The following is a 12305-nucleotide window of genomic DNA, read 5'->3' as shown; positions in this document are numbered from 1 at the left end:
GTAATTGTATCGGCCTACTTTTGTAATTTCTGTTTTAAAAAAAAAAAAAATCCGTATGATTCGAAATTCGGTCGGGTAGGTACGTATGGGTACCCAGTTAGGGTACCAGTCGCGGCCCACGGGGTTGGGTCGTGACAAAAGTGGTATCAGAGCGGTTAGTCCTCGGTATGTCTACATGCCGTGTCTAGTAGAGTCTTGGTTATCGATGTGTTGTGCACCACATCTATAAACAGGAAGCTACAGGGCATTTAGGATGTTACCCTTCTTTGAATTCTTAGATCGTGCGTTAAAGCTGTATGGTTAGGATGATTCTCCCTTACGAATTGCTGTATCTACAGCGGGGCTCCAAAGGAGCAGAAGTGTCGGTATTCGGGAAAATGTTTCTGACCCTCTCCTTGCAGGTAGTTGTAGGTTGGTGACGAATGAAGAGGACGGCTTCCGACAATGAGGATGGGGGTGCCAAGAAGGCCCCCAGGTTGTCACCGGGGCCGAGTAGGCAGGGCCCCAGTTACTCGATCGAGACGGATCCTTCGGAGGATTCCCCGGAGGATAGCTACGATACGGATCCGTCGGAGGACCCATCTACGACTCCTCCAGAGTCCCCGAACCCTGGAGCAGAGGATCCCGTGGAGGATGGCTACGATACAGATATCTCGGAGGATTTGGCGATGACCCCTCCGGAGCTTCTTACCTCTGAGGAGGAGGATAGTCATGAGGCAGGCCCGTCGGAGCATTCTTCTGGGATGACGCAGGAGGAGATTTTCAAGTATGCACCAGCTCTTATTATTAGGGAGAACCTTGATAGCCCGGCCACCTCGGAGAGTGCTATGGATTTCTCCTGTTCTTGGCCTGGGTCACCAGTGGGCCAGGATTTGTTTGATCGTCCATACCCCTCCGATTCAGATGCGGGTGATAATGGAAACCGGGTAGGTAGGGAGCAGACAGGCGTGGATGATAGTGGGCATACCTCTCACGGCAGCTCCCCAGGTCAGACTCGATATTGATTATTTATAAGTGTATGAGTTTTTAGAACTTCCTATGTGTGTATGATATTTGTGAGACGTTGTTCTATGAAGACGACGGAAATTTAAAGGAATTAGAGACCTAGTGACCCAAGGCAAGGGCGACGGAGATGTCCCCACCGTCAGTGTGAGTCTAGAAATCCTGGATGAAAGTAAACAGGAAGGTGCCTCCGATGCTGTTTGAGTTGGGCACGTGTGGTAAGTGTCGACGACATTATAATTCTCATTTGAAGTTATCAGCCCCGTGTGCCTGCGATACGACATGATATGATATGTATGTATGTGTATATGAGTTGGCCCTGTGAGGTATGATTGGTATTTCTGGTGTACAGGTTTTGGATAGTAAGAAATGCAGAGGAAACTCTGCCCAAAATTTTCCAGGAATATGGAGGTTAACATGTAGATTAAGTACAAAAAGGTCCCGCGATACTTGTCAGACTTTAGTTCCTTCTGTCGGTGGCCGAAGAACACCTTGCGGTGACATTTTATCAGATTCCACCGATTATTTGGAGGCGGAATTCGTGTGACGAAGACTTAAATCCGTGGGTTATCTGTCATCATATGTATATGTGTATGAAAGTGAATGTTTAAGATTCAGAAAGGCGACATGGTAGTGGTACGACTTAGCCGGGGGTGGGACCCGCTACAAAAATTTTCCGAAAATTTGCGAAGACCCCGATTTGCTCTAAAATTTCGTGACAAAGGTCGTGCGGGGCGATCGACGAAATTATATCTTCCCTAACGCGTCGAAATGCATGAAAGTTTCGGAGTTAAGCGTGCTCAAGCCAGAGCAATTCTGGGATGGGTGACCCCCCTGGGAAGTAATGCAAAGTTTTGCACAAGTGTAGGTATGACTGATATAAATGAAAGTTTGGGGTAATCTAAAGGAAAAGAGAATGTATGGAGTAATTAGTGCCTTTACAAACACCACACAGTCCGATGCGGTACATGGGCAAAAAGCCAAGGGTGCGATACCACTCGGAAAATTTAGCGAATCTGGATAACAGTCAGCGACGACCCGAATGTTGTCAGGGGATAGAAAACGCCCAATTACATCGTAAGTTAGTATGGTATGACGATAGTTGTAAAAGGAAAAAGAGTATGGATAGTAGGGAAGGAGAGAGATAAGTAGAGCGAGTAAGCAGAATCTTTGAAAAAGTCGATAAGCGACACCCAATGCGATTTGTATGATTGACTCCGAATACGTTTCTGTCTGACATATCTCTGTACGATTAACTCTGATTACGAATCTGTCTGACACACCTCTGTATGTCTGACTCTGGATATAAATCCGTCTGGTGTGCCTCTGTACGTCTAATTTTGATCACGCATCTGTCTGATACATCTCCGCATGTCTGATTCTAAGTGTGACTCTGTATGATACATTTCTGTAAGCCTGATTCCGACTTCGAAATCCGCCCGATACCTTTCTGTACATCTGACTCTGATCTCAGATCTGTCTGACATACTTCCGTATCTCTTCTTTTGATTATGAATCCATCCGCCATAGTTTAGCATGTCTGCTTCCGATTACGAATCCGTCCGATATACTTCTACGCGTCCGGTTCTAGTGCTGAATTTGTTGGTATGAAGTGTCTGGTATGAAGAAGGATTACGATAACGTGGTAGAAATCTCCGGAGTGTAACAATAAATGATACGGACTATGACGTCTGGAAAGCGTTCGTTAGTTACAAGAATATAGCTTATGGTTCGACGATTGCGTGGGGTACGAGAAGATATATTATGAAGGCATCTGAATCAGTGATGTGAAAAATTACCCCATAATGTTGGTAAAGAAGCCATGTCGGAAGGTTAGCAAAGGACGACTACAAAGAGAACCCTCCCGGAGTAGTATGGCGCCCCATAAGGTCAATTTAACATTCGAGGACGAATGTTCTAAAGGTGGGGAGGATGTTACATCCGACATTTTTGTTCATTCGAAAAATTCAAGATAAAATGACTTGTGATGGATAAGGCCACAATTGGACCTTACTTGGTATGAATGTGTAGGTTATGAATGCAATGGTGTGGAATTACAAAAGGTGGCCAAGGGCAAAAATTGGAATTTTGGAAACTTGTCCCATAAAATTACAAAATTAGCCAAGTGGGCTAAAAAAAAAAAATAATAAGAAAAGAGGCCCAATTGGGAATGGCCCAACCGGCCACAAGGCATAGCCCAAGCCCATGGTTGTTATATAATTACCATGTGATAAATATATGCATCCTTATCACAAGATCATTCAAGAAACAAGATCAAAACAAGAAAAAAAAAAAAAAAGAGGGTTCGGGTGAGAGGAGAAAGAAAAGGAAAAGAAAGAAAAAAAAAATTTTGGAGCTAATTCTTGGGTTTAAAAAGTTCCTCTCTTGAGAGATTATTGCTAAGCACAAGATTATCTACAAGTTGATATAAAGATTTTGGCAAGAAAACAACTTCAACCCCAAGTGAAGAACTTGAAGAAAGGTAAGGATTTCATGCTTTTGTGTGTTAAAAAAAAAAATGATGTATGTATGTTGTAGTATGTGTGAATGAATGAAAAATATGGAAATTTGGTGTGTTGGAATTTTTGGGTGGTGGCCGAATGCATATATATGTATTGCATGATTGTAATGGTTTGAATTCTTGTGTAAGTTAGTTGTAGTATGGTGGAAATTGTATTAGAAAGGAAAGTGGGATGAATTAGTGAGAGTTGGAAAATATAGTATGTTGGTCGTATGGTACTATGTGTAATATGGGATGTGAATTTGATTTTGGTTGTATGTTAATTGTGTATGGCTTTGTGAAGTAGATTGAAGGATAATGGTTAAGCCAAAAACGAAGAATTGTTTGTTAAGTCGTTGTCGGAAAGTGTGTCGCTTTAGCCTAATGTCGTTGTCCCGTCATATGATTCTGTATGTCTGTAGAGGCCTGTAGATGGATATGTGGGTTACGGGTTTCGTCTGTATGTTAGCCTTATCGGCTTGTCTGTAAATGTCTGTATGTTCAGGTATATGTATATATATATGTAAGTTACGCGCGTGCCGTAATTGTATCGGCCTACTTTTGTAATTTCTGTTTTAAAAAAAAAAAAATCCGTATGATTCGAAATTCGGTCGGGTAGGTACGTATGGGTACCCAGTTAGGGTACCAGTCGCGGCCCACGGGGTTAGGTCGTGACAAGGGCGTCCGAGACCGAGTCGGTTGAGCTAGCTTCGCATAGACTTCGGGATGTTGCCGCGCATTGGTATGAGACTTGGGAGCTATCCCGGGGTGAGGGTGCTCCTCCAGCCATGTGGGATCAGTTTGTGACTGCTTTCACCCGCCACTTTCTGCCCCCAGAGTTACGACGGGAACGAGCTGATCGGTTTTTGCATCTGCAGCAGAGGGGTCGAAGCGTTCGTGAATATAATTTGGAGTTTGATTCCCTGGCCTGATATGCCCCTGCCGTGGTGGCAGATATGACAGATCGGATGCATAGATATGTTATGGGGTTGGATCGTTACCTGATTGACGGCTGCATGGCGGTGTCATTACAGACAGATATGGACATTGCCCGTCTACAGGCCTACGCCCAGGGGATGGAGAACCGGCACCGAGCAGATCGGCCCAGCAGAGAGTATGATGGGAGACGGCCCAAGAGGGCCAGATCAGCGGGGCATTTTGGAGATTCTCGGGGCGGGCAGCCTCAGTATCAGTCCAGTGGGTACTTTCCTCCGTCAGGCCGGGACACACAGCCTGTTAGTAAGAGATTTGATGGCGCAGGACCGTCCAAGGCAGACCAGAGTTCCAGAGCCCCAGGTCCTCAGGCGAGCAGGGGTCCCAGTCAGACTAGGCCACCTATGCCCCCGTGTTCGTATTGTGGAAGGTCGCACCCAGGTGAGTGCTTCAGGGCCACAGGGGCCTGTTTTGCTTGCGGCCGCCAGGGCCATATCATGCGGGATTGTCCGTGGACAGGCGGTTCCGGTAGCGCAGCACCGCCGATGAGATCCGTTGCTGGTTCGTCATCTACCCCTTCGGCCACGCGCTCCACGGGGCGAGGTATGCCAGCACCGGCGGGCCGCGGTAGAGGCCGTGGTGGGGGTTCAGATTCTAGCGGTCCCTCGAACCGCATCTATGCTTTGACTGGTCGGCGGGACCCAGAGGCATCCCCAGACGCAGACCCAGGTATATTACTAACCTTTTTCTGAATGAATATGTGCAATGATAGGTCTGTATTCCAGTATATTATGCGATATTCTCTTTCTGTGTGTCAGTAAAAGTAGGGTAAGAATCCGAATTAATGAAAATATTTGAGGCAGTTATTTGTATATGTGGGAGGCGAATATATGGAATTTGGAAGGCTAGAACGATAAACCACAGAGCCAGAAGAGCAAACGACCTCTTCGGGTCAGAGTGGGGCCCGCTATAAAAACTTCCCGAAAAATTTGCTAAGACACCGTTTGGCCCTAAAATTACGTGACAAAGGTCGTGCGGGGCAATGGACGAAATTATATCAGCCCTAACGCGTCAAAATGCATGAAAGTTTCGGGGTTAAGCGTGCTCAAGCCAGAGTAATTCTGGGATGGGTGACCCCCTGGGAAGTAATGCAAAGTTCTTCATAAGTGAGAATATGATAAAAATAAATGGAAATTTGGGGTAACCAAGAGGTAAATAGAATGTGTGAGGAGTAATTAGTGCCCTTTTGGGGGTCGTGCGGAACGAGGCGGACTAAACGGGCATAAAGAAAAAGGGTATAACACCGCTTGGGAAATTGAACGAACTTGAATAATAGCCAGTGATGTTTGCCAGTAAGGTCTGAATAAGTGTGTGTATGTGTACGTGTATGTGTATGTGTGTGTATGATTTTCATTCGGTGCCATGTGGGTTAAGAGCCGAGCCCCGGCAACTAATGTTGTGACAGATGGAAGGTAAGCAGTGTGAATAAATAGAATCTTTGAAAGAATCGATACGCGAGACGCAGGGTAATTTGTGTGACAACTTGGTGAATAAATTTGCAAGTAAAGGGAAATTCCCATGAAGCCTTGGAGCTTGAATATGAACGATTCGATTCTAAATTGACATTCCATCTGTGGTGCTTCTGCACTTCCGATTCTGATGAGGCTCTGCCTAGTACGCCTTTGTATTTCTGAGCTCGATGATGTTCCCGTCCGATGAATCTTTGTGTGTTTGATCCTGAATACGTTTCTGTTTGGCACACCTCTGTATGTCTGACTCTGGATATAAATCCGTTTGATATGCTTCTGTGCGTTTGATTTTGACCGCGCGTGTGTTTGATACATTTCAGTCTGTCTGATATACTTCCGTACCTTTGATGTTGACTATGAATCCGTCCGCCATAGTTGAGTATGTTTGCCTCCGATTATGAATCCGTCTGATATGCTTATGCGCGTCCGGCTTTAGCTCTGAATCTGTTTTGCATGAAGTGTCTGATATGAAGTAAGGTGGGATTTCGACGATGTGGTAAGGAAACTCAGGAGTGTGACAAGAAAATGATATTGACTATGATGTCTGGAAAGCGTTCGTCCATTACAAGAATATAGCGTGTGGTGCGGTGATTACGTAGGGTATGAGAAAAGGGATCATGAAGGCATTTGAATCGGTGATGTGAAAAAATTTGCCCCCTAAAGTTGGTAAAGAAGCCGTGTCGGAAAATCCACGAAAGGCAACCATGAAGAGGACCCTCCCGAAGTAGCATGGCGCCCCATAAGGTCGATTCAACATTCGAGGACGAATGTTCTTAAGGGGGGGAGAATGTTATGTCCCGTGTTTTGTATAAGTGGAATTCGGCAAATAATTAAGATTTGTGTGTTATAAGGAAATATTGTTGATTTTGGTGAATATGACTATGTTGGTTATGGAATCATTAATGTTAAGACCTCGGGGAAGGCCGAGGGTAAATTTGGAATTTCGGAAATTAGTTTTGGGAATTACAAAACGGGACTTTTAATGAATTGGGCCAAGAATTGGACAACAAACAATTGAAGCCCAAGTCCTTGAGGGTGGCCGGCCATAGCCTTTGGCCCAAACCCATTTATAATGTCATGTGCTAAGCACATGACTAGATGTGGATATATATCAACTTACCCTTTGAATTATCAAGAATTAAGATCAAAAACAAAAAAAAAAAAGAGAAGGGGCATCAAATAAGGCTCTCGGCCGAAGTGGGTTTAGGAAGAGAAAAAAAATTGGCAAGCTTTGATCTTAGCCTTAAAAATCATGAGTTTTGCATAGTGGTGAAGTACTCAAGACCCTCTTCGTGGTGGTACAATTAGTTCGACGAAAGGACGACGTTTGCGGCGAATCGGAATCTCAAGATTAAGGTAAGAAATCTATGTTTTTGTGTTATGAAATGGATTTACATGTTATAGTGATTGATGTTGCATGAGGATTGTGGGATGGTGTTGTGTTTGTGCATGGTGTGTGTGTGTATAAAGGGTGTGTTTGGCCGTGAGTCCCATGTAGTGCAAGGCATAAGAATTTTATCTTGTTTAGTTTGAATAATGTGTTGTTGTGATCTTTATGTTGTAGAGGATTGATTAAAGAATTGAGTTGGTGTTAGAAAATAATTTCGGACGTTATCGGAAAGTGTATACCTTTGGTATATTTGTGTATATCATAGTATATTTATGATACTAAAGACCTTAAATAAGATTTATGGTTGATGATAACGAATTTGGAATGAAACGACGCAAGTTAGAGCGTTCGTCGTAACTTTTGGTATTTTGAATGAAAATTGGAAAGTAGTGAACTTTGGGGATGTTTGTCTGTGGTTTGGAACTTGTTGGTGGTGTGTTTGAATAATTGTGAATGAGTGAATGAATGGACTAATGTGGAAATAGATTTGGAATTTTGAAGTTGAATCAAGAATTTGCCAACTTATGTATTAAAGTGAAATTTTGAAGTTAATGTAGCATGATTGTGGTTTGTATGGTTTAATGATGTTTGGGCTGTTGTTGTTGTTGTATTTTGAGCCGAGCTAAGTCTCGGGGGTGTTAGATTTATAGGGGAAGTGCTGCCGAAATTTCGGTAGCCAAATATAGCCCAAAGACTAAAATGTTAATTCTCATGAATAGTAACTGGTAAAAGTGACCATTTGCAGTTTCTGGACGAAACGGGAATTGCGATTTGAGGAGCGTAAGGCGCCAACCAGGTATGTAAAGCCTACCTATCATTCTTTTGGCATGTCCTAGACATACTAGGTTAAGATCGGCCCCTCGGGAATAACCCTGCTCTTGGAAATCGAAGTTCAAGTTCGAGCACTATTCATTCAGCGCGATTGAACCCTTTTTGTCGCATTTGGTTAAAAGAATGTTCGTACCTCCATAACTTGTGCTGTTGTGTCCGAAACTCCTCGAAACTTTCGTAGATGGCTCTATGGAGCCGAAAGTCTGTGATTTGTGTCCGCCGCCTCAATTTGACCCGAGGTGGGCCCGCGAGCCCCGAGGCTCCCCTTATTCGGTTTGTTTGGTCCGTTTGTGTCCGTTATAATCTGCGACCGTCTGTTTATGACCAAGGATGCGTTTGAATCTTCCTATGCCATTAATGTACGTTTTCCCCTCTGAATGATGTGAGATTTTCGGAAAATGACTTATGAACGCTTTTTTTCTTGAGAATTTGGCAGTTTGGAACTTCGTAACTTTTACACATAAACTTTGATCAATCTGATTCCTGCTCCGAGCCTTCTGGCGTCAGTATATACCTATACGTAAACTATATGTTGAGTCCGACAAATTATATTTGATATGCATATGGTTTCTGCACTACTCTGTTCGTGCTGTCTGCTATGACTTCGTTCGTCGGTACCCGGGCCGACTTTGTGATCGTGCGCGCTAAAATATATTCGGGAGTTATGATGTGTTACGGTTTCCGAGGCCTCGCCATAGGGCCGGTTACCACTTATGGAGTTATGATGTGATATGGCATTTGATATGTTCTGATGATATGATGTGTGTGTGATATGATGTGTCTGGAGACTGTACGGAGATTTGAAAACTTCTGGAGTTATGATGTGTTGTGGCACCAGCGTCGGGGGGGGGGGGTGACCACGTTCCTAAACCCTATACATGATTTGATTTGCATTTGTACGTTCGCCTCCCGCGCAGGTTTGCTTTGTTTACGATGTTGGTGTGTTTGTTCTTTCTGACTCCAGCTGTGTTTGTGATTTCTGTACCTTCTGCTTTACATACTCAGTACTTCTCCCGTACTGACCCCCGTTTCTTCGGGGGCTGTGTTTCATGCCCGCAGGTATAGAAGCTCGTTTGGGTGGTCCTCCAGTCTAGGCTACTCACTCTGCTGTGTTGGAGAGCTCCCCTTTGATTCGGAGCCTAACAATTGGTACATATCTTTTGTTGTGTCTGTATTCTGTATATTTGGATGAGTGGGTATGGCGGGGCCCTGTCCCGTCCTATGTTCGTATGTTCTGTTTTGTCTAGAGGCCTGTAGTCAGATTGGTGGGTCGTGGGTCCGGTGTGTTTGCATGTGAGTCTGTTTTGCGTTCTTAAGCGGCCCGTACGCTACTATGGCCAAGTCGGCCCCTGAGTTGTATGTATGTGTATGCATTTGGGGGCGATGTACATTCCGCCACCCTTCTGATGTGTGTGTGTGAAATTTGGCGATGTATATTCCGCCTCCTTTCTGATTTGTGATTTGTCTGATCTGTACGGGCGACTGCTTAGGATAAGTGTTCGGTAGATGTCTGATTACGATGTTGAGTTTGAATAACGTACGTTGAGTTTGGACGAGTCTGATTGCGATGGTCTGGGTGTGAGTTCGTTTGGGGTGTCCCAGAAGGGCGCCAGTCGCGGCCCACTGGGCTGGGTCGTGACAGGACCCCGCCGTGCCCAAATATGTACACAAAATAATAAATCAAATAGCACCTCCGGAATAATGGAGTGCTCCTGTAAATCTGTTGATAGCTCCTATAGATCTGCACCGTCTCCCTGTCTACGTGTGGGCATGAACACAACGTCCAAAGAAAACGGACGTCAGTACGAACATTGTACTGATTATGTAAGGCATCAACAATAACAATACGCCAATGAAATAAGGAAGCATCAAATGAGGATCAACCTGTAACTGACTATCAATTATAAAAGAAATAATGTATGCTGGCTTACTCCATAATCATCATCATATCATGTATGCATATATGTATAAGCTGCCCGACCATATAGGTACGGTGTGATAATCATTAGCCCGCATTTGGGGTACCATCTCATGCTGCCCACTAGTGATGTCTGCCCATGCCATCTAGACATGGTGTATACGCTGCCCGCCTTAGCGGTGTCTGCCCGGCCATGTAGGCACGGTGTAATATTATCATCACATACTTATCATGAATCATGCATAAGACTCAAGACAAACTGTACAGTTATTGAGGTGACATAAGGTCGTGAACCCCCGATTCCGTTATGGAGCATGCATAAGTATTTTGCCTCACCTTGAAGGAATTAGCATATAAGGTGAGTGTATACGATAAACAACATCAATGGATCATAATAAGAATCCTTAGCTTGGTAGAAACATAATATCATGGGCCTTAGACTCATCATCATCCTTATCATGCTCGTAACATATCTCCTATCTTATCTCATATGAAGCTCTTTACTAAGATTGACTCATAATTTTCGGGATGTAGGAAAGTCATGAAGAGATAGGGAATATCATGTCATAAGAAATGCCTTAGAAATGTTATGTCCCGTATTTTTATACATTGGGACAACCCGGATTAACTATGATAAGTTAGGGCCAAGACCATTCCGGGACTTGAAGTCGAGACTTTTGACCTTCGATTTTATTTTGAGACATAAGTTGTTCATGAGATTGTTGGCATGGAACAATTAGGAAAAGTTGGGACCAAAAGTCACAAATTTGGAAGTTGAAAATCATGCAAGAAGTCCCACACTTTGTGGCCATTTTTAAATGGTCCAACACTTGTGTGGGCCATGGACACTTGGAGAGTTAGTATGGGAACTTAAAAGATGACTTCTAAGTCATCTTCTCTCATTCCATACTTAGCAAGAAAATCAATAAGTTGAAGAACTTCAACACCAACTTTCGGCCAAGCCAAGAGAAAAACCAAATCCAATTTGAGCCATTCCAAAAATATTTCTTTGGTGCAAATCCACTAATTGAAGGTCCCTAAGTAACGTGGAAGTGTTGTTGGAGCGATCAAGCCATCCGTTTAGTAGATCGCAAACCCTAGGTAAAGTGTGGAGTTGAAGAAGAAAGGTAAGATTTGGTCTTGTTTATGTGTTGTGAATGTTGTATGCATGTTGTAGTATGCTAAAATGAATGAAAATCATGAGATAGGGTATGTTGGAAGTGGGTTGTGTGCTTGGTGTGTTAGCCGTAAGAGGTGTGTGTATGTTGTGTGGTTTTGAGGTGATGAATTAATTCTATGTAGCATGTTTGATTGTTGTAGGGTGATGAAATAAATGAGAACCGTTTAAATGTGTATGTGGGTATGTGGCCGTGTGTAGCCTCCCATGTGTGGCAAAGGATGAATTAATATTGCTTAGTGTTTTAGTTGTTGTCGTTATGAATTCTAGTTTGGAAATGAGCGTTTAATGACTCAAGATTGATGTTGAAATTGTATGGGCTGGTTTGAGGGTTATTGTGCGTTTGATGTAAGTTGTACATTTATGAGAATGCTATCGTTATAGTGTGGATTGTTGATACAAATCATGATTTGAAAATGAGGAGTGCGTTATAGTGAGGTTCTCGGGTTTGGGGACTGTTTTCGGGTAAATTGGAACAATTGTTGGGTTGTTGGAAATATTATGTAAATTGTTTAACATGTCCTTGAATATCGTTGGTAAGGGTTCGGGTTGGAAATTGAATGGATGAGCGATAATATGTCTTGAATGTAAGCCGTCGAATTGGATATTATGAATGTTGTCCAATGATGTGAAAGAAAGTTGTTAATGTTATATTATCCTTCGGATTGGTCATTGGGGTTGGTTATTGTTGTTGTTGTTGATTCTGGCCGAGTTAAATTCTTGGGGTTGGCCTATTTACAGGGGAAATGCTGCCCAAATTACTGTAGAATTAAGTGTTAGTTTGGAATAAATTGCCTAGTGCCGATGTCTAATGTGTAATACTCGTTGACGTATTTGTAGACCTTGGGGAGCCCGAGGCGTAAGTTGGATTAGCTTGAGTTGAGTTAGCTTGGAGTGCGTACGAGGTATGTAAAGCTCAACCTTCTTTCTTTTGGCATGTCTTAATTATAAATAGGCTATGTCACGAGCCTCGAGGAAATTCTAAATCCGCAATCCGAGTATGTTATGATCTCTATATATATTCC

The sequence above is a fragment of the Lycium barbarum genome, chromosome 1 (genome assembly GCF_019175385.1).
Source record: "Lycium barbarum isolate Lr01 chromosome 1, ASM1917538v2, whole genome shotgun sequence".
Lineage (NCBI taxonomy): Eukaryota > Viridiplantae > Streptophyta > Magnoliopsida > Solanales > Solanaceae > Lycium > Lycium barbarum.
Note: the sequence above shows the minus strand (reverse complement) of the source record.